The sequence below is a fragment of the Salmo salar genome, chromosome ssa15 (genome assembly GCF_905237065.1).
Source record: "Salmo salar chromosome ssa15, Ssal_v3.1, whole genome shotgun sequence".
Classification (NCBI taxonomy): domain Eukaryota; kingdom Metazoa; phylum Chordata; class Actinopteri; order Salmoniformes; family Salmonidae; genus Salmo; species Salmo salar.
The window spans coordinates 13863808-13886661 of record NC_059456.1 but is presented as its reverse complement, the minus strand read 5'-3'; the positions used below and the strand labels follow the sequence as shown (position 1 = coordinate 13886661).

Genomic DNA, 22854 nt, shown 5'->3' with positions numbered 1-22854 from the left:
TATTGTGTAACTGGGAGTCTTGTGAGTGCAACCATATGAAGATCATAGGTAAGTGATTAATTTTATTTCTGACTTTAGTGACTAATCTACTTGGCTGGTAACTAACTGTATGTAATGTTTTGTGTGCTGAGCGCTGTCCTCAGATAAGCATATGGTTTGCTTTCGCCGTAAAGCCTTTTTGAAATCTGACATGGCGGCTGGATCAACAACAAGTTAAGCTTTATTTTGATGTATTACACTTGTGATTTCATGAAAAGTTAAATATTTATAGTAACATTTTGCTACGTTACAGCCTTAATAAAAAAATTTAAAAAAAGGTATTTAGAAATCTTTGCACATTTATAAACAAAAACGAACAGAAATAACTTATTTACATAAGTATTCAGACCCTTTGTTATGAGACTCGAAATTGAGCTCAGGTGCATCCTGTTTCCATTGATCATCCTTGAAATGTTTCTACAACTTGATTGGATTCCACCTGTGGTAAATTCAATTGATTGGAAATTATTTGGAAAGGCACACACCTGTCTATATTAGGTCTCACAGTTGACAGTGCATGTCAGAGCAAAAACCAAGCCATAAGGTCAAAGGAATTGTCAGTAGAGCTCTGAGACAGCATTGTGTCGAGTCACAGATCTGGGGAAGGGTACCTAAAAATTTCTGCAGCATTGAAGGTCCCCAAGAACACAGTGGCCTCCATCATTCTTAAATGGACGAAGTTTGGAACAACCAAGACTCTTCCTAGGGCTGGCCACCCGGCCAAACTGAGCAATCGAGGGAGAAGGGCCTTGGTCAGGGAGGTGACCAAGAACCCAATGGTCACTCTGACAGAGCTCCAGAGTTCCTCTGTGGACATGGGAGAACCTTCCAGAAGGACAACCATCTCTGCAGCACTCCACCAATCACACCCTTATGGTAGAGTAGCCAGACGGAAGCCACTCCTCAGAAAAAGGCACATGACAGCCTGCTTGGAGTTTGCAAAAAGGCATCTAAAGGACTCTCAGACCTAGGAAACAAGATTATCTGGTCTGATGAAACCAAGATTAAACTCTTTGGACTGAATGCCAAACGTCACGTCTGGAGGAAACCTGGCACCATCCAAATGGTGAAGCACAGTGGTGGCAGCATCATACTGTGGGGACATTTTTCAGCGGCAGGGACTGGAAGACTAGTCAGGATGGAGGGAAAGATGAATGGAGCAAAGTACAGAGAGATCCTTGATGAAAACCTGCTCCAGAGCACTCAGGACCTCAGACTGGGGCGAAGGTTCACCTTTCAACAGGACAACGACCCTAAGCACACAGCCAAGACAACGCATGAGTGGCTTTGGGACAAGTCTTTGAATGTCCTTGAGTGGCCTAGACAGAGCCTGGAGTTGAACATCTCTGGAGAGACCTGAAAATAGCTGTGCAGTGACACTCCTCGTCCAATCTGACAGAGCTTGAGAGGATCTGCAGAGAAGAATGGGAGAAACTCCCCAAATACAGGTGTGCCAAGCTTGTAGCGTCATACCCAAGAAGACTTGAGGCTGTAATCGCTGGCAAAGGTGCTCCAACAAAGTAGTGAGTAAAGGGTCTGAATACTAATGTAAATGTGATATTTTTGCAAAAAACAAATTACAAAATTGTCTTAAAACCTGTTTTTTATTTGTCATTATGGGGTATTGTGTGTAGATTGATGAAAAAAAAGACTATTTAATACATTTTAGAATAAGGATGTAATGTAGCAAAATGTGGAAAAAGTCAAGGGGTCTGAATACTTTCCAAATGCACTGTATGTAGATGAAGGCAGGGTTAAGTGGCTAGGCATCAGAATAGATATTATTATTATTATGAAGACTATTTCTTCCTAACAAAGACAGCAGACTTCACCAAACGGGGGATGATTTAACAAAAGCACAATCGTTGCACGACTGTACCTAACCATAAACATCAATGCCTTTCTTAAAATCAATACACAGAAGTATATATTTTTAAACCTGCATATTTAGCTAAAAGAAATCCAGGTTAGCAGGCAATATTAACCAGGTGAAATTGTGTCACTTCTCTTACGTTCATTGCACGCAGAGTCAGGGTATATGCAACAGTTTGTGCCGCCTGGCTCGTTGCGAACTAATTTGCCAGAATTTTACGTAATAATGACAACATTGAAGGTTGTGCAATGTAACAGGAATATTTAGACTTATGGATGCCACCCGTTAGAAAAAAATACGGAACGGTTCCGTATGTCACTGAAAAAATAAACGTTATGTTTTCGAGATGATAGTTTCCGGATTTGACCATATTAACCTGTTAGGGCTAGGTGGCAGTATTGACACGGCCGGATAAAAAACGTACCCGATTTAATCTGGTTACTACTCCTGCCCAGTAACTAGAATATGCATATAATTATTGGCTTTGGATAGAAAACACCCTAAAGTTTCTAAAACTGTTTGAATGGTGTCTGTGAGTATAACAGAACTCAAATGGCAGGCCAAAACCTGAGAAGATTCCATGCAGGAAGTGGCCTGTCTGACAAGTTGTGTTTCATCTTGGCTCTTTTTATTGAAGACTGAGGATCTTTGCTCTAACGTGACACTTCCTACGGCTCCCATAGGCTCTCAGAGCCCGGGAAAAAGCTGAACGATATTGAGGCAACCTCTGGCTGAAACACATTATCGCTTTTGGCAAGTGGCCGATCAGAGTACTATGGGCTTAGGCGCGTGCCCGAGTCGACCCCATGCTTTATTTTCTTTCGTCTGTTTACCTAAACGCAGATTCCCGGTCGGAATATTATCGCTTTTTTATGAGAAAAATGGCATAAAAATTGATTTTAAACAGCGGTTGACATGCTTCGAAGTACGGTAATGGAATATTTAGATTTTTTTTGTCACGAATTGCGCCATGCTCGTCACCCTTATTTACCCTTTCGGATAGTGTCTTGAACGCACGAACAAAACGCCGCTGTTTGGATATAACTATGGATTATTTTGAACCAAACCAACATTTGTTATTGAAGTAGAAGTCCTGGGAGTGCATTCTGACGAAGACAGCAAAGGTAATAACATTTTTCTTATAGTAAAGCTGACTTTGGTGAGTGCTAAACTTGCTGGGTGTCTAAATAGCTAGCCCTGTGATGCCGGGCTATCTACTGAGAATATTGCAAAATGTGCTTTCACCGAAAAGCTATTTTAAAATCGGACATAGAGTGCATAGAGGAGTTCTGTATCTATAATTCTTAAAATAATTGTTATGCTTTTTGTGAACGTTTATCGTGAGTAATTTAGTAAATTCACCGGCAGTGTTCGGTGGGAATGCTAGTCACATGCTAGTCACATGTAAAAAGCTGGTTTTTACATTTTTACATTTTAGTCATTTAGCAGACGCTCTTATCCAGAGCGACTTACAGTAGTGAATACATACATTTCATTTTGATTTCATGCATTTTTTTTTTTTGTACTGGCCCCCCGTGGGAATCGAACCCACAACCCTGGCGTTGCACACACCATGCTCTACCAACTGAGCCACAGGGAAGGCTTTTTGATATAAATATGAACTTGATTGAACAAAACATGCATGTATTGTATAACATAATGTCCTAGGGTTGTCATCTGATGAAGATCATCAAAGGTTAGTGCTGCATTTAGCTGTCTTTTGGGTTTATGTGACATTATATGCTAGCTTGAAAAATGGGTGTCTGATTATTTCTGGCTGGGTACTCTGCTGACATAATCTAATGTTTTGCTTTCGTTGTAAAGCTTTTTTGAAATCAGACAGTGTGGTTAGATTAACGAGAGTCTTGTCTTTAAAATGGTGTAAAATAGTCATATGTTTGAAAAATTGAAGTTTTTGCATTTTTGAGGTTTTTGAATAACGCGCCACGGGATTACACTGGCTGTTGAGTAGGTGGGACGTCCCACCTAGCCCATAGAGGTTAATGACCTAAGGCTCGTATTTCTGTGTGTTTATTATATTATAATTAAGTCTATGATTTGATAGAGCAGTCTGACTGAGCGGTGGTAGGCAGCAGCATGCTCGTAAGCATTCATTCAAACAGCACTTTCGTGCGTTTTGCCAGCAGCCCTTCGCAATTCTTCAAGCATTGCGCTGTTTATGACTTCAAGCCTATCAACTCCCAAGATTAGGCTGGTGTAACCGATGTGAAATGGCTAGCTAGTTAGCCGGGTGCGCGCTAATAGCGTTTCAAACGTCACTCGCTCTGAGACTTGGAGTAGTTGTTCCCCTTCCTCTACATGGGTAACGCTGCTTCGAGGGTGGCTGTTGTCGATGTGTTCCTGGTTCAAGCCCAGGTAGGAGCGAGGAGAGGGACGGAAGCTATACTGTTACACTGGCAATACTAAAGTGCCTATAAGAACATCCAATAGTCAAAAGGTATATGAAATACAAATTGTATAGAGAGAAATAGTCCTATAATTCCTATAATAACTACAACCTAAAACTTCTTACCTGGGAATATTGAAGACTCATGTTAAAAGGAACCACCAGCTTTCATATGTTCTCATGTTCTGAGCAAGGAAGGAACTTAAACCTTAGCTTTTTTACATGGCACATATTGCACTTTTACTTTCTTCTCCAACACTTTGTTTTTGCATTATTTAAACCAAATTGAACATGTTTCATTATTTATTTGAGGCTAAATTGATAGTATTTATGTATTATATTAAGTTAAAATAAGTGTTCATTCAGTATTGTTGTAATTGTCATTATTACAAATATATCATCTTTTTAATTACAATTATAATTTGATATATTTGTATTTTTTGTATGTATTATTATGATTTTTTTTTTTTTTTTTATATATATATATATATTTTTTTTATTAAATCGGCTGATTAATCGGCATCGTTTTTTTTTTGGTCCTCCAATAATCGGTATCGACGTTGAAAAATCATTAATCGGTCGACCTCTAGTGGCGGTACTCTGCTCCAGTGAGCTCCTGCCCAAGTCAAGCACTGAATGTAGTTCACTACTCCCCACCACTGGCCTTTACAACTTGCCTAAAGGCGTCCGCATGCTTCCCAGCCAAAACAGTTCGGAAGAGTTCGTACATATATTATGACAACATTTTGTGACGTTTTTTCAGTAAGGTTTTTTTGGGGGGGCCATTCGGGCACACAAGACGTTTTCTCGAAGCAAGCCGAGGTCGGTAGCCGAGGGGTCGGTGGTAGCCGAGGGGTCGGTAGCCTAGGGGTCGGTGGTAGCCGAGGGGTCGGTGGTAGCCGAGGTCGTTGGTAGCCGAGGGGTCGGTAGCCGAGGGGTCGGTAGCCGAGGTCGTCGGTAGCCGAGGGGTCTACGCCCCTTCGTCAGTGATTGGTAAACAGTAGGGATTCTTCAATAAAGTCTTTGTTGTCATTCAACGAGAGACGACTTGTTTTTTAAAATAATTGAGCAGCAAACATCAGATGTAAAATTGCGCGACAGATCTCCTCGTGCAAAAACGCCAAAATGTACAGGTCTCCCCATAATATTTAAATTGATGAAGTGTGATCATAATGTTAACGATCCATCATCGATGTCCTTCCTGATAACAATGCCCCCCATCCTGATGATTTGAGTTGTTGAACCATATTTGCACTCGACTGTGTTTATGGATGAGAAAGCGAACTTGCCATTTCCAAAAAGTTTAGCAGGGATTCTGCTTTGCAATCTATTGCCTAGGACAGGGCTCTCCAACCCCTGATTGTGTAGAGCTACCCTATCCTGTAGGTTTTCACTCCAACCCTAATCTAGTGTACCTGATTAAATAATTAGCTGGTTGATAAACTGAATCAGGTTAGTTATAACTGCAGTTGGAGTGAAAACCTACAGGAAGGTAGCTCACCAGGAACAGGGTTGGAGAGCTCTGACCTAGGACATCAACAGCCAGCCAGGGTTTCATTAAATAAGCTATAGGCAATGATTTTTACTGACCTTTTAGGCCAAATTGAACTGATGCATTTGGTGATGTTCAACGTCAATTCACTGCAGGGCCTGGCACGCCCTACCGTACCTCCTTGCCCGTCCAAATAAAATACACTGCTCAAAAAAATAAAGGGAACACTTAAACAACACAATGTAACTCCAAGTCAATCACACTTCTGTGAAATCAAACTGTCCACTTAGGAAGCAACACTGATTGACAATAAATTTCACATGCTGTTGTGCAAATGGAATAGACAACAGGTGGAAATTATAGGCAATTAGCAAGACACCCCCAATAAAGGAGTGGTTCTGCAGGTGGGGACCACAGACCACTTCTCAGTTCCTATGCTTCCTGGCTGATGTTTTGGTCACTTTTGAATGCTGGCGGTGCTTTCACTCTAGTGGTAGCATGAGACGGAGTCTACAACCCACACAAGTGGCTCAGGTAGTGCAGCTCATCCAGGATGGCACATCAATGCGAGCTGTGGCAAGAAGGTTTGCTGTGTCTGTCAGCGTAGTGTCCAGAGTATGGAGGCGCTACCAGGAGACAGGCTAGTACATCAGGAGACGTGGAGGAGGCCGTAGGAGGGCAACAACCCAGCAGCAGGACCGCTACCTCCGCCTTTGTGAAAGGAGGAGCAGGAGGAGCACTGCCAGAGCCCTGCAAAATAACCTCCAGCAGGCCACAAATGTGCATGTGTCTGCTCAAACGGTCAGAAACAGACTCCATGAGGGTGGTATGAGGGCCCGACGTCCACAGGTGGGGGTTGTGCTTACAGCCCAACACCGTGCAGGACGTTTGGCATTTGCCAGAGAACACCAAGATTGGCAAATTCGCCACTGTGCTCTTCACAGATGAAAGCAGGTTCACACTGAGCACGTGACAGACGTGACAGAGTCTGGAGACGCCGTGGAGAATGTTTTGCTGCCTGCAACATTCTCCAGCATGACCGGTTTGGCGGTGCGTCAGTCATGGTGTGGGGTGGCATTTCTTTGGGGGGCCGCACAGCCCTCCATGTGCTCGCCAGAGGTAGCCTGACTGCCATTAGGTACCGAGATGAGATCCTCAGACCCCTTGTGAGGTCATATGCTGGTGCGGTTGGCCCTGGGTTCCTCCTAATGCAAGACAATGCTAGACCTCATGTGGCTGGAGTGTGTCAGCAGTTCCTGCAAGAGGAAGGCATTGATGCTATGGACTGGCCCCCCGTTCCCCAGACCTGAATCCAATTGAGCACATCTGGGACATCATGTCTCGATCCATCCACCAACGCCACGTTTCACCAGACTGTCCAGGAGTTGGCGGATGCTTTAGTCCAGGTCTGGGAGGAGATCCCTCAGGAGACCATCCGCCACCTCATCAGGAGCATGCCCAGGCATTGTAGGGAGGTCATACAGGCACGTGGAGGCCACACACACTACTGAGCCTCATTTTGACTTGTTTTAAGGACATTAAATCAAAGTTGGATCAGCCTGTAGTGTGGTTTTCCACTAGAGGTCGACCGATTATGATTTTTCAACGCCGGTACCGATTATTTGGAGGACCAGAAAAGCCGATACCGATTAATCGGCCGATTTATTATTACGATTTTTAGACACACACACACACACACACACACACACACACACACACACACACACACACACACACACACACACACACACACACACACACACACACACACCTCTGAAGTGACAATGATACTGAAGAGTCTGCTTAGGAGACAAATACTCTCAACTGTTTGAATAATAAAAATAGAGTTTAAGTTACCTGTGATGAATGCTGAAAACAAAAACTGTAATTTCTATATGCAGGAAATCCTATTTTAATAATGGGCATGGTAAGAATTGACTACCAAAGTGCGAGTCATAACTCCCATGACACCTTCTAGCAAAATCTGAAAAGCGGTTCCTTCATTTATTCCATAGGATATTTTTAGATGAACTTAAAATAAGGACTGTGTTTGGTTTAGGCTTACACCACCTTGCCAATTTTATAACTGTGTAGACATCCATAGGATATAACTCTGATCAATATAAGCGAAGATAAAAAATTTGTAGAGTGGATTTATGAAAATGTGTTGACAAACGTTACCTAGTGAGATTTACACGGGTATCAAAACGCCGAGGCGGTTTAAGCACAAAACACAGACCTTATTTGAAGTAGATCAAGACATTCTCTATGGAAGACATGAACGGTAAAATAACGAAGGAACCCCTTTCAAGTTCAGCCGCAAGTTATTACAGGAATTATGACGCGTCGACTATTTCTCTCTAAACCATATACCTTTGACTATTACGAGCCTGCTGCTGCCTACCACCGCTCAGTCAGACTGCTCTATCAAATATCAAATCATATACTTAACTATAATATAATAATAAATAATATGGTCAAATCCGGAAACCATCATCTCGAAAACATTATTCTTTCAGTGACATACGGAACCGTTCCGTATTTTATCTAACGGGTGGCATCCATAAGTCTAAATATTCCTGTTACATCGCACAACCTACAATGTTATTTCATAGTTCCGTAAAATTCTGGCAAATTAGTTTGCAACGAGCCAGATTCTGTATACCCTGATTCTGCGTGCAACGAACGCAAGAGAACTGACACAATTTCACCTGGTTAATATTGCCTGCTAACCTGGATTTCTTTTAGCTAAATATGCAGGTTTAAAAATATATACTTCTGTGTATTGATTTTAAGAAAGGCATTGATGTTTATGGTTATGTACAGTCGTGCAACGATTGTGCTTTTTTCGCAAATGCGCTTTTATTAAATAATCCCCTGTTTGGCGAAGCCGGCTGTCTTTGTTAGGAAGAAATAGTCTTCACAGTTCGCAACAAGCCAGGCGGCCCAAACTGCTGCATATACCCTGACTCTGTTTGCAAGAGAAGTGACACATTTTCCCTAGTTAAAATAAATGTATGTTAGCAGGCAATATTAACTAAATATGCAGGTTTAAAAATATATACTTGTGTATTGATTTTAAGAAAGACATTGATGTTTATGGTTTGGTACACGTCGGAGCAAAGACAGTCCTTTTTCGCGAATGCGCACCACATCGATTATATGCAAAGCAGGACAGGCTAGATAAACTAGTAATATCATCAACCATTTGTAGTCAACTAGTGTTTATGATTGATTGATTGTTTTTTTATAAGATAAGTTTAATGCTAGCTAGCAACTTACCTTGGCAACGTAAAGCAGGTGGTTAGAGCGTTGGGCTAGTTAACGTAAGGTTGCATCCCCAAGCTGACAAGGTAAAAATCTGTCGTTCTGCCCCTGAACAAGGCAGTTAACCCACCGTTCCTAGGCCGTCATTGAAAATAAGAATGTGTTCTTTAACTGACTTGCCTAGTTAAATAAAGGTTTTACTTTTTCTTTTTTTATAAAAAAAAGAGAGAAAAAAAATTGGTGGCCAAAAATACCGATTACCGATTGTTATGAAAACTTGAAATCGGCACTAATTAAATCGGCCATTCCGATTAATCGGTCGACCTCTATTTTCCACTTTAATTTTGAGTGTGACTCCAAATCCAGACCTCCATGGGTTGATAAATTGGATTTCCATTGATTATTTTTGTGTGATTTTGTTGTCAGCACATTCAACTATGTAAAGAAAAAAGTATTTAATAAGATTATTTCATTCATTCAGATCTAGGATGTGTTATTTTAGTGTTCCCTTTATTTTTTTGAGCAGTGTATATAAATATTGATAATTTATTTGACAGAGACGCGCACCAACTGAAAGACGTATTAAGTCTCAGTTAAAGCAAACAAGCGAGCAAAACATCTCCTCTCTGTCTCAGTATGTGTAGACCATGTATCTGATGCTGTCTGGACAGCGAAACAGCACCTCTCTGTTTCAGTATGTGTAGACCATGTATCTGATGCTGTCTGGACAGCGAAACAGCACCTCTCTGTCTCAGTATGTGTAGACCATGTATCTGATGCTGTCTGGACAGCGAAACAGCACCTCTCTGTCTCAGTATGTGTAGACCATGTATCTGATGCTGTCTGGACAGCGAAACAGCACCTCTCTGTCTCAGTATGTGTAGACCATGTATCTGATGCTGTCTGGACAGCGAAACAGCACCTCTCTGTCTCAGTATGTGTAGACCATGTATCTGATGCTGTCTGGACAGTGAAACAGCACCTCTCTGTCTCAGTATGTGTAGACCATGTATCTGATGCTGTCTGGACAGCGAAACAGCACCTCTCTGTTTCAGTATGTGTAGACCATGTATCTGATGCTGTCTGGACAGTGAAACAGCACCTCTCTGTCTCAGTATGTGTAGACCATGTATCTGATGCTGTCTGGACAGCGAAACACCACCTCTCTGTCTCAGTATGTGTAGACCATGTATCTGATGCTGTCTGGACAGTGAAACAGCACCTCTCTGTCTCAGTATGTGTAGACCATGTATCTGATGCTGTCTGGACAGTGAAACAGCACCTCTCTGTCTCAGTATGTGTAGACCATGTATCTGATGCTGTGTGGACAAAAGGAGTATGGCATTGCATACTATTTCTAGCCAGACAGCATCAGATACAGAGCATTCGAGAAGTATTCAGACTGATTGACTTTTGTTACAGCCTTATTGTAAATGTTTTTTTTAATCCTCAACAATCTACACACAATACCACATAATGACTAAGCAAAAATCATTTTTTAGACATTTTTGACAAAAGTATAAAAAATAAAAAACTCAAACATACATTTACATAAGTATTCAGACCCTTTACTCGGTACTTTGTTGAAGCACCTTTGTCAGCGATTACAGCCTCGAATCTAACTGGGTATGACGGTACAAGCTTGGCACACATGTTTTGGGGAGTTTCTCCCATTCTTCTCTGCAGATCCTCTCAAGCTCTGTCAGGTTGGATGCAATAGGTTGCAATAAACTAGACGAGGTACGATCACGAATATCCTACCAACGGGACATCAAAAACTGTTTCACGGAATCGTGGCTGAATGACGACACGGATATTCCGCTAGCGGGATATACGCTGCACCGGCTAGATACACACCGGTAAGACGAGGGGGGGCGGTCTGTGCATATTTGTAAACAACAGATGGTGCACGAAATCTAAGGAAGTCTCTAGATTTTGCTCGCCTGAGGTAGAGAATCTTATGGTAAACTGCAGACCACACTATTTGCCAAGAGAGATTTCATCAATACTTTTCGTGGCTGTTTATTTACCACCACAGACAGATGCTGGCACTAAGACTGCACTCAGTCAGCTGTATAAGGAAATAAGCAAACAGGAAACCGCTCACCCAGAGGCGGCATTCCTAGTGGCCGGAGACTTTAACGCAGGGAAACTTAAATCAGTTAAATGTGCAACCAGAGAGGAAAAACTTCTAGATCACCTGTACTCCACACAGAGACGCGTACAAAGCTCTCCCTCACCCTCCATTTGGTAAATCTGACCACAATGCTATCCTCCTGATTCCTGCTTACAAGGAAAAATTAAAGCAGGAAGCACCACTGACTCGGTCTATAAAAAGGTGGTCAGATGAAGCAGATGCTAAGCTACAGGACAGTTTGCTATCACAGACTGGAACATGTTCCGGGATTCTTCCGATGGCATTGAGGAGTACACCACATCAGTCACTGGCTTTATCAATAACTGCATCGAGGACATCGTCCCCACAGTGACTGTACGTACATACCCCAACCAGAAGCCATGGATTACAGGCAACATCCGCACTAAGCTAAAGGGTAGAGCTGCCGCTTTCAAGGTGCGGGACTCTAACCCGGAACCTTAAAAGAAATTCTGCTATGCCCTCCGACAAACCATCTAACAGGCAAAGCTTCAATACAGGACTAAGATTGAATCGTACTACACCGGCTCCGACGCTCGTCTTATGTGGCAGGGCTTGCAAACTATTACAGACTACAAAGGGAAGCACAGCCGCGAGCTGCCCAGTGACACGAGCCTACCAGATGAGATGAATCACTTCTATGCTCGCTTCAAGGCAAGCAACACTGAGGCATGCATGAGAGCATCAGCTGTTCCGGACGACTGTGATCATGCTCTCCGTGCCGACGTGAGTAAGACCTTTAAACAGGTCAACATTCACAAGGCTGCGGGGCCAGACGGATTAGCAGGACGTGTGCTCCGGGCATGCGCTGACCTACTGGCAGGTGTCTTCACTGACATTTTTAACATGTCCCTGATTGAGTCTGTAATACCAACATGTTTCAAGCAGACCACCATAGTCCCTGCGCCAAAGAACACTAAGGCAACCAGCCTAAATGACTACAGACCTGTAGCACTCACGTCCGTAACCATGAAGTGCTTTGAAAGGCTGGTAATGGCTCACATCAACACCATTATCCCAGAAACACTATACCCACTCCAATTTGCATACCACCCAAACAATGCAATCTCTATTGCACTCCACACTGCCCTTTCCCACCTGGAAAAAAGGAACACCTACGTGAGGATGCTATTCATTGACTACAGCTCAGCGTTCAACACCATAGTACCCTCAAAGTTCATCACTAAGAAAAGGATCCTGGGACTAAACACCTCCCTCTGCAACTGGATCCTGGACTTTCTGACGGGCCACCCCCAGGTGGTGAGGGTAGGTAGCAACACATCTGCCACACTGATCCTCAACACTGGAGCCCCTCAGGGGTGCATGCTCAGTCCCCTCCTGTACTCCCTGTTCACCCATGACTGCGTGGCCAGGCACGACTCCAACACCATCATTAAGTTTGCTGATGACAACAGTGGTAGGCCTGATCACCGACAACGACGAGACAGCCTATAGGGAGGAGATCTGAGACCTGGCCGTGTGGTGCCAGGACAACAACCTCTCCCCAACGTAACCAAGACAAAGGAGATAATTGTGGACTACAGGAAAAGGAGGAACGAGCACGTCCCCATTCTCATCGACGAGGCTGTAGTGGAGCAGGTTGACAGCTTCAAGTTCCTTGGTGTCCACATCACCAACAAACTAGAATGGTCCAAACACACCAAGACAGTTGTGAAGAGGGCACGACAAAACCTATTCCCCCTTAGGAGACTGAAAAGATTTGGCATGCGTCCTCAGATCCTCAAAAGGTTCTACAGCTGCAACATCAAGAGCATCCTGACTGGTTGCATCACTGCCTGGTACGGCAACCGCTCGGGCCTCCGACCGCAAGGCACTACAGAGGGTAGTGCGTACGGCCCAGTACATCACTGTGTCTAAGCTGCCTGCCATCCAGGACCTCTACACCAGGCGGTGTCAGAGGAAGGCCCTAAAAATTGTCAAAGACCCCAGCCACCCCAGTCATAGACTGTTCACTCTACTACTGCATGGCAAGTGGTACCGGAGTGCCAAGTCTAGGACAAAAAAGGCTTCTCAACAGTTTTTACCCCCAAGCCATAAGACTCCTGAACAAGTAATCAAATGGCTACCCAGACTATTTGCATTGTGTGCCCCCAAACCCCTCTTTTACGCTGCTGCTACTCTTTGTTTATCATATATGCATAGTCACTTTAACTATACATTCATGTATAGGGGCGGCAGAGTAGCCTAGTGGTTAGAGCGTTGGATTAGTAACCGAAAGGCTGCAAGATCGAATCCCTGAGCTGACAAGGTAAAAATCTGTCATTCTGCCCCTGAACAAGGCAGTTAACCCACTGTTCCTATGCCGTCATTTAAAATAAGAATTTGTCCTTAACTGACTTGCCTAGTTAAAATAAAAGAAAAAAAATTTACATACCACCTCAATTAGCCAGACTAACCGGTGCCCCGCACATTGGCTACCCGGACTATCTGCATTGTCCCGCCAACCCCTCTTTTATGCTACTGCTACTCTGTTCATCATATATGCATAGTCACTTTAACCATATCTACATGTACATACTACCTCAATCAGCCTGACTAACCGGTGTCTGTATGTAGCCTCGCTACTTTTATAGCCTCGCTACTGTTATTTTTCACTGTTGTTTTCATTTCTTATCTATTGTTCACCTAATACCTTTTTTTACCTCCAGACCGGAGGGGGGCCTCCGTCCAAGGGAACTGATCCCCAGCAGTTTGCCCCTCTCCTTAACCCCAATGATGACGATGGACAACTCGACCCACCAATATTTAGTAAGCATAAATAACTGGTAAATATCAATGACTATAATGCACGGTAAAACTAACGTTAATGCTACTTCACTACAATGTTACCGTTATCAGGTCCGTTACAGCATGTTACATAACATCCTCATTAACACCAAGGCTGCTCATATCGTAAACCCCAATTCAATTGTTGTACAAAATGGGCACGTAAATAGCCAAATAAAGAGTTACTTTTCTTTAATGATTTTCTTTCCTAGAGTTGAACTGACACCCTGTGCTGTGGAGAAGCAGCAGTGCCTGGATCTTGCACCAGCAACAAAAACAGCAGACGGGCCAAGCAAACGCCCCAGAACTGACATGAACCAAGCTCAGATTGATGTTTCGGAGCTGGGGAGAGACAAAAATCGACTGCAGATTGAGGTCCTGAATTTACAAAAAGAGCTACAGCAAATTCAGAAACAGAAACTCCTTCAGGGAAACAAATGCCCACTGTGTAAAGAATACTGATCTTTTTATTTATTAAAACAATTATTTATTAAAACAATGTTTTCCCAAGCAGTTTGGTGTCCTCTAGTCTTGTCCCCACTCTTGTGTTCTGGTGCTTCCAGTTCCACCCTGTATGGTATTGAGAATAACAAAGTCTTAACAATACATTTGAATACAGATAGCCTAATTAGGAATTGTACGTGTCGATCAAAATATAATATTGCTTTTTACATGTTACCAATGTTACATTATACACACACACACCTTAGGCTGCAAAATGGTTCTCAATCAAGGTTCTCCTCACAGCATTCCCATTGGCAGCACGGTCCTCCTCAGTCTCCTCAGGTAGGTCCTCCTCGGCCTCTTCAGGTAGGTCCTCCTCGGCCTCTTCAGGTAGATCCTCCTCGGCCTCTTCAGGTAGGTCCTCCTCAGTCTCCTCAGGTAGGTCCTCCTCAGGTAGGTCCTCCTCGGCCTCCTCAGGTAGGTCATCCTCAGGTAGGTCCTCCTCAGATAGGTCCTCCTCAGCCTCCTCAGGTAGGTCATCCTCAGTCTACTCAGGTAGGTCCACTCAGCCTCCTCAGGTAGGTCCTCCTCGGCCTCCTCAGGTAGGTCCTCCTCGGCCTCCTCAGGTAGGTCCTCCTCGGCCTCCTCAGGTAGGTCCTCCTCAGGTAGGTCCTCCTCAGGTAGGTCATCCTCAGTCTACTCAGGTAGGTCCACTCAGCCTCCTCAGGTAGGTCCTCCTCAGGCTCCTCAGGTAGGTCCTCCTCAGTCTCCTCAGGTAGGTCCTCCTCAGGTAGGTCCACCTCAGGTAGGTCCACTCAGCCTCCTCAGGTAGGTCCTCCTCAGGTAGGTCCTCCTCAGGTAGGTCCACTCAGTCTCCTCAGGTAGGTCCTCCTCAGGTAGGTCCTCCTCAGGTATGTCCACTCAGTCTCCTCAGGTATGTCCTCCTCAGCCTCCTCAGGTAGGTCCTCCTCAGCCTCCTCAGGTAGGTCCTCCTCAGCCTCCTCAGGTAGGTCCTCCTCAGCCTCCTCAGGTAGGTCCTCCTCAGCCTCCTCAGGTAGGTCCTCCTCAGTCTCCTCAGGTAGGTCCTCCTCAGGTAGGTCCTCCTCAGCCTCCTCAAGTAGGTCCTCCTCAGGTAGGTCCTCCTCAGGTAAGTCCTCCTCAGGTAGGTCCTCCTCAGGTAGGTCCTCCTCAGGTAGGTCCACTCAGCCTCCTCAGGTAGGTCCTCCTCAGTCTCCTCAGGTAGGTCCTCCTCAGTCTCCTCAGGTAGGTCCTCCTCGGCCTCCTCAGGTAGGTCCTCCTCGGCCTCCTCAGGTAGGTCCTCCTCGGCCTCCTCAGGTAGGTCCTCCTCAGGTAGGTCCTCCTCGGCCTCCTCAGGTAGGTCATCCTCAGCCTCCTCAGGTAGGTCCTCCTCAGCCTCCTCAGGTAGGTCCTCCTCAGTCTCCTCAGGTAGGTCCTCCTCAGGTAGGTCCTCCTCAGCCAGGTCCTCCTCAGGTAGGTCCTCCTCAGCCAGGTCCTCCTCAGCCAGGTCCTCCTCAGGTAGGTCCTCCTCAGCCTCCTCAGGTAGGTCCTCCTCAGCCTCCTCAGGTAGGTCCTCCTCAGCCTCCTCAGGTAGGTCCTCCTCAGTCTCCTCAGGTAAGTCCTCCTCAGCCTCCTCAGGTAGGTCCTCCTCAGGTAGGTCCTCCTCAGGTAGGTCCTCCTCAGGTAGGTCCTCAGTCTCCTCAGGTAGGTCCTCCTCAGGTAGGTCCTCCTCAGGTAGGTCCTCAGCCTCCTCAGGTAGGTCCTCCTCAGGTAGGTCCTCAGGTAGGTCCTCCTCAGCCTCAGGTAGGTCCTCCTCAGGTAGGTCCTCCTCAGGTAGGTCCTCCTCAATCTCCTCAGGTAGGTCCTCCTCAGGTAGGTCCTCCTCAGTCTCCTCAGGTAGGTCCTCCTCAGGTAGGTCCTCCTCAGCCTCCTCAGGTAGGTCCTCCTCGGCCTCCTCAGGTAGGTCCTCCTCGGCCTCCTCAGGTAGGTCCTCCTCGGCCTCCTCAGGTAGGTCCTCCTCAGGTAGGTCCTCCTCGGCCTCCTCAGCCTCCTCAGGTAGGTCATCCTCAGCCTCCTCAGGTAGGTCCTCCTCAGTCTCCTCAGGTAGGTCATCCTCAGTCTCCTCAGGTAGGTCCTCCTCAGCCAGGTCCTCCTCAGGTAGGTCCTCCTCAGCCTCCTCAGGTAGGTCCTCCTCAGTCTCCTCAGGTAGGTCATCCTCAGCCTCCTCAGGTCGGTCATCCTCAGCCTCCTCAGGTAGGTCCTCCTCAGGTAGGTCCTCCTCAGGTAAGTCCTCCTCAGGTAAGTCCTCCTCAGCCTCCTCAGGTAGGTCCTCCTCAGGTAGGTCCTCCTCAGGTAGGTCCTCCTCAGTCAGGTCCTCCTCAGGTATGTCCTCCTCAGGTAGGTCCTCCTCAGTCTCCTCAGGTAGGTCCTCCTCAGCCTCCTCAGGTAGGTCCTCCTCAGGTAGGTCCTCCTCAGGTAGGTCCTCCTCAGGTAGGTCCTCCTCAGTCTCCTCAGGTAGGTCCTCCTCAGGTAGGTCCTCCTCAGCCTCCTCAGGTAGGTCATCCTCAGCCTCCTCAGGTAGGTCCTCCTCAGCCTCCTCAGGTAGGTCCTCCTCAGTCTCCTCAGTCTCCTCAGGTAGGTCCTCCTCAGGTAGGTCCTCCTCAGCCTCCTCAGGTAGATTGTCTCCTTGTCTCTTGCCAAAGTTATACAGAACCACCACTGCAATAATGATTGTCAGTTTATTGTCCATCTTCGTGCAGAACCCCTCCTTTAGGCATGGGAGAAAAAAAAATCCACACTCCAAAAACTCTCTCTATGAGACCTCCTGCCAGGATATGAGAGGTGTTGTATTCTCTCTCTATGAGACCTCCTGCCAGGATATGAGAGGTGTTGTATTCTCTCTCTATGAGACCTCCTGCCAGGATATGAGAGGTGTTGTATTCTCTCTCTATGAGACCTCCTGCCAGGATATGAGAGGTGTTGTATTCTCTCTCTATGAGACCTCCTGCCAGGATATGAGAGGTGTTGTATTCTCTCTCTATGAGACCTCCTGCCAGGATATGAGAGGTGTTGTATTCTCTTTCTATGAGACCTCCTGCCAGGATATGAGAGGTGTTGTATTCTCTCTCTATGAGACCTCCTGCCAGGATATGAGAGGTGTTGTATTCTCTCTCTATGAGACCTCCTGCCAGGATATGAGAGGTGTTGTATTCTCTCTCTATGAGACCTCCTGCCAGGATATGAGAGGTGTTGTATTCTCTCTCTTCAGGTGTCTGGGGGTTTAAAAGAGGAGTAAAAAAATATGCCTGTTGTGAATGTGTGAACAGTCTATTGCCCCTAGTACACCTGGGAATCTCGCTTTCCTGTAAAATCCAGCTTCTGTTTCCTCTGTAGGACTGAACCTGATGTACTGATTCTTCAGACCGGCAATAGCACTGGACACTGACTACAATCCTGTAGACGGGTTGACTTGTGGAGTCCAGAAAGGTCCCCATCCACCATCTGGGTCCATCCAGTTACGTAGAACCGTAGAACCACCAGGAGCTGAAGAAGTGGGGGGTACAGCTGATCCTTTCACTCCCACGCTTGGTCCAACCTTTCTTTACAGTTGCATTACAGAGTCCTTGGAGAAGCGGTATCTCCTTGAAAACCCATCATTATCATAAAACTCAACAGGATTCAACCGGTCTCTAATTGTTCTCGGAGGAACTCCGTCGTTTTGGTCTCTCCACAGTTGATATGCTGCCATTTGATCAGATAAACCACCTCAAGTGGCAGTTTAGAATTCATCTCCAATCTAAAACAAAATTGTATTCATTGAGCAACAGGCTTAAAATGAATCTAGGTTTAAAGTGAAAACTAAACTTAGATTAGAGGAAGGATTTAATTTAAATTGGATTAATTTAAAACTAAATTTAAAATTTGGTGCAAAAAGATTAGATAAATCTTGATTTAACCCAGTTTAAGAGTTAATCCATGTTGGTGCAACCCACCCTGAGGTAAATAGTTTCCTCCGTTGCAAAAATACTGAATCTTAGGAGTTGATTCATAGCGGAAATGAGTCTTGACATCCAGAAATGGGAGTCGACGGGAATCGATTTTTTTGGAGTCGACTCCCCACCACTACCTGTGGGAAAACAACCTGTGGTTACTTAGGTTACCCAATCGGTTCACAGCAAAAAAACATTACCCTTTTCAAATGCAATTTTCTTGTTGTCTGCTTGTTTTAGACCAACATTACAAACAAATGGATGATACAGCTACAAGTCGTGAGTGGAGCTACAAATGGACTCTACTAAACAAGGTAAATGTCTTAGCTGTGAATAAATGTTTTCCAAACACAAAGAAACGTGTAGCCTAGCCTACTTGGGGTGCGTTCGTAAATTCACTCTGGCTATTTTCTCAGATTTCAGAGCAGTCTCGTCTGAGTGTGCCAGAGCGCAGAATAACTGATGAATTTAAGTACGCTCCGTCGGTCAGGTTTTTTAAAGCCACCAGGGCTCTATTTCCCTATGTGGGAGCATTGTGATCCGTCGGTCGGGTTTTTTAAAGCCACCAGGGCTCTATTTCCCTATGTGGCAGCATTGTGATCCGTCGGTCGGGTTTTTTAAAGCCACCAGGGCTCTATTTCCCTATGTGGGAGCATTGTGATCCGTCGGTCGGGTTTTTTAAAGCCACCAGGGCTCTATTTCCCTATGTGGGAGCATTGGGATCCGTTGGTCGTTTTTTTTAAAGTCACCAGGGCTCTATTTCCCTATGTGGGAGCATTGGGATTCGTCGGTTGGGTTTTTTGACCTGGTTACATGTAATGGTGACTAACCCCATTCTGTACAAATTTGTGCAACTGTGGCATTCAAACAAGGCTGCAATGAAAACTTTTACTTTTTTTTTTATTTAACCTTTATTTAACTAGGCAAGTCAGTTAAGAACATATTCTTATTTACAATAACGGCCTACACCGGACGACGGTGGGGAAATTATGCGCTGCCCAATCATGGCCGGTTGTGATACAGCCTGGATTCGAACAGGGTGTCTGTAGTGACGCCTGTAGCACTGAGATGCAGTGCCTTAGACCGCTGAACCAGGGTCTGTAGTGACGCCTGTAGCACTGAGGTGCAGTGCCTTAGACCGCTGACCCAGGGTCTGTAGTGACGCTTCCAGCACTGAGATGCAGTGCCTTAGACCGCTGAACCAGGGTCTGTAGTGACGCCTCCAGCACTGAGATGCAGTGACTTAGACCGCTGAACCAGGGTCTGTAGTGACACCTCCAGCACTGAGATGCAGTACCTTAGACCGCTGAACCAGGGTCTGTAGTGACGCCTCCAGCACTGAGATGCAGGGCCTTAGGCCGCTGAACCAGGGTCTGTAGTGACGCCTCCAGCACTGAGATGCAGTGCCTTAGACCGCTGAACCAGGGTCTGTAGTGACACCTCCAGCACTGAGATGCAGTGCCTTAGACCGCTGAACCACTCGGGAGCCCTAACGGGACTGTAGCGACTGTGTTGACGTCAAAATCAGGGGTGTGAACTACGTTTCTATTCAAGCGTCGATTGACATGGTAATAGCCAGATAGTATCGGAGTAAAGTTATAGAAAACTGACCCCTCTGACGCTGTACGTTAAATTGTGACGTGTCATGATGTAACGTATAGCACCCATAATGCAACTGATTCTGTGTCGTACAGCCTCTCTCCACCAGGTGTAGAGCTTCTCTCAGTTTAAAACAAGAAAGGGACAGGGTGGGGGGGTGCCTAGTCAATTGTACAACTGAATGCATTCATCTTTTGCATCATCACTGCCAGCCATCATGACTCTCAAAAGCAGCGACAGCCGCTGTTATCTTCTGAACTTTAGAGTCGCCCTAAATATCTGATTCACATCTGATGCAAACCTTCAAATAGGTATGTAATGACACATTATATAAACTCTTTATAGTGCTTTATTTACATTTTAGAGGTGATAATGAAAAGACGTTTCCCCACACGGCTCATCTCCCCCTTTCACTATCACGCAATAGATTTCGCTTCCCCACTCGCCATTTTTAAAAAGACCCGACGGAGCTCATTGACTTCTTCAATCATGCAGACGGGCATCATGAAGGTCTCGTCATAGATTTTGCTGGAAAGGGGAGAAATTGTGCTTTACAATGATATTCATAATACAGTTGACCTGGAAGTATTACGTTTTTTGGGGCACTAAAATAAGGTCACTTGTACAGAACAGTGCAATGTACAAAAGTTTGTTAGCTACCGTTACATTGAACAACACAGCAGCTGTTCGGCATGTTTTTTTTTTTTTTTTACATTATTATTATTATTTTTCGAACTAGGCAAGTCAGTTAAGAACATACTTATTTACAATGACGGCCTACCCTGGCCAAGCCCTAACCTAGACGACGCTAGGGACAATTTTACGCCGCTCTATGGGACTCCGAATCACGGCCAGTTGTGATACAGCCTGGAATCAAACCGGAGTCTGTAGTGACGCCTCTAGCACTGAGATGCAGTGCCTTAGACCGCTGCGCCACTCGGGAGCCCCATCAAATCAAATTGTATTTTACACGCTGAATACAACAGGTGTAGATCTTACTGTGAAATGCTTACTTACAAGCCCAATGCTTTAAGAAGTTAAGAAAAATATAAAAATAAGTGTTAAGTAAAAAATAGATAAGTAGACAACAGAAAATAAAAGTAACCAATAATTAAACAGCAGCAGTAAAATAACAATCAAGGCTATATACAGGTACCATACAGAGTCAATGTGCGAGGTCACCGTTAGTTGAGGTAGAGTTAAAGTGACTATGCATACACAGTAAACAGAGAGTTGCAGCAGGGTAACAGAGGGGTCTGGGTAGCCCAACAGGGGTGAATGTGAAAGAATGTTTAGCTTCTCCAAGCTGTGAGCGTGGTCGAGGGGAATTCCTTATCATTACATGATACCGACTCCACCCAGGAGTTTAGAAATCAATTACCAGGGTTACAGCTTCCAAGCACGTTCCATTATTAATTATTATTTATATGTTACTGTCAGCTTGTTGACGGGGGGAATAGTTGTTTTATATCAGTTAACTAACTACTAGGTAAATAATAACATCGTAACGTTATCTATATAGATAAAGGAATTATTCAAACTAGGACAACAGTCAAACACTATCTAGCTAGATAACCTTACAACCATAGTAACGTGACTTCGTCAGTGGCTAGCTTAACTACTGAGTTACTGCGACAGGCTAGCTAAAAGAGTTAGCTAAAGCTGCTAGCCTACGTACTTACTAGTCGAGGGATATAGCTAACGTTAACTAAACATAACGGTCAGTCTGGCCAACCGGTCCAGCAGCATTGAACTGTACTGTTATTTATATGATGCTGTCATTCTGAAACGGTAGTTTTCAGCCAACCCCCTCTGGGGGCCTCCGTTATAATCACACACATACGCACTCACTCACTCACTGCGCCGCTAACGCTTTGACTGCGGTGGTACTCGAGGAGTGTCTACCTGCAGAACAGTTAGCTAACTAGCTATTAAAACATAACTAGTTGTCATGAAGTCCGCTTCTAAATTGTTTATATCGTAGTGATAATAGTTAGTGACATTTACTGACTGTCTCGTGTGAAGAGCCTCTATTTGATCCGTTGTTTCCGAGCCTGTCCGGTCTGTGATAGCTGCGTTGCTACGGTCTGTTCACTGTGGTAACTGTTGACCAGCTCTGCTGCGTGCCCAACCGCGCCTGCGCGGCACCCCTGCGGTCCCAGTGGCGAGGTTTGACCTGCGTCACAGCGAAACTGCATCACCTCGGATCCCACAGGTGCCATGGTGGATCTATATCACTTGGGGTTTATTCATTCCGCCTAATTTGTTGCAAAACCTTTCTTAAACGAAGGCAAAACGGAACGAAACGAGGGACTTTGGGATAGTTCGAAATGTTACTGTTACTGTTTATTATATATCCTGTTGCCTAGTAACTTTATCCCTACCTAGCCACCTCATTTTCGAACGTTGCTATGGGTACAGCCAAACAACGGAAGTGATGGTTCCGATTTCCGGTGTAATGCCCTACTGCGTCACAACATCGGCAAACTTCAAATCAAATTGCATTTGTCACATGAGCTGAATACAACAGGTGTAATCTTACCGTGAAATGCTTACTTACAAGCCCTTAATCAACAATGCAGTTCAAGAAATAGAGTTAAAGAACATATTTACTAAATAAACTAAAGTAAAAAATAAAAAGTAGCATAATAAAATTACATAATAATAACGAGGCAATAAACAAGGGGTCATTTTCAGTTGGCTGCAGCTAGCGTCTGGAACGAGCTGCAAAAAAACAAAAACTGGACAGTTTTATCTCCATCTCTTAATTCAAAGACTCAATCA

At 45.0% G+C, this 22854-nt stretch overlaps 1 protein-coding gene across 2 annotated transcripts in view; it reads right to left on the bottom strand.

Annotated features, from left to right (window-relative positions):
• The window catches only part of LOC106591799 (microtubule-associated protein RP/EB family member 3), a 105524-nt gene extending 83042 nt beyond the window's left edge, over window positions 1–22482 (bottom strand). Inside the window, exon 1 of one of the 2 annotated variants that reach the window (XM_045695480.1) lies at window positions 22082–22482. The gene's annotated coding sequence lies outside the window, so the exon portion shown is untranslated. The remainder of the gene's footprint in view (window positions 1–22081) is intronic. The other variant, XM_045695482.1, reaches the window with a different exon arrangement.
• Window positions 22483–22854: the final 372 nt, after the last annotated feature.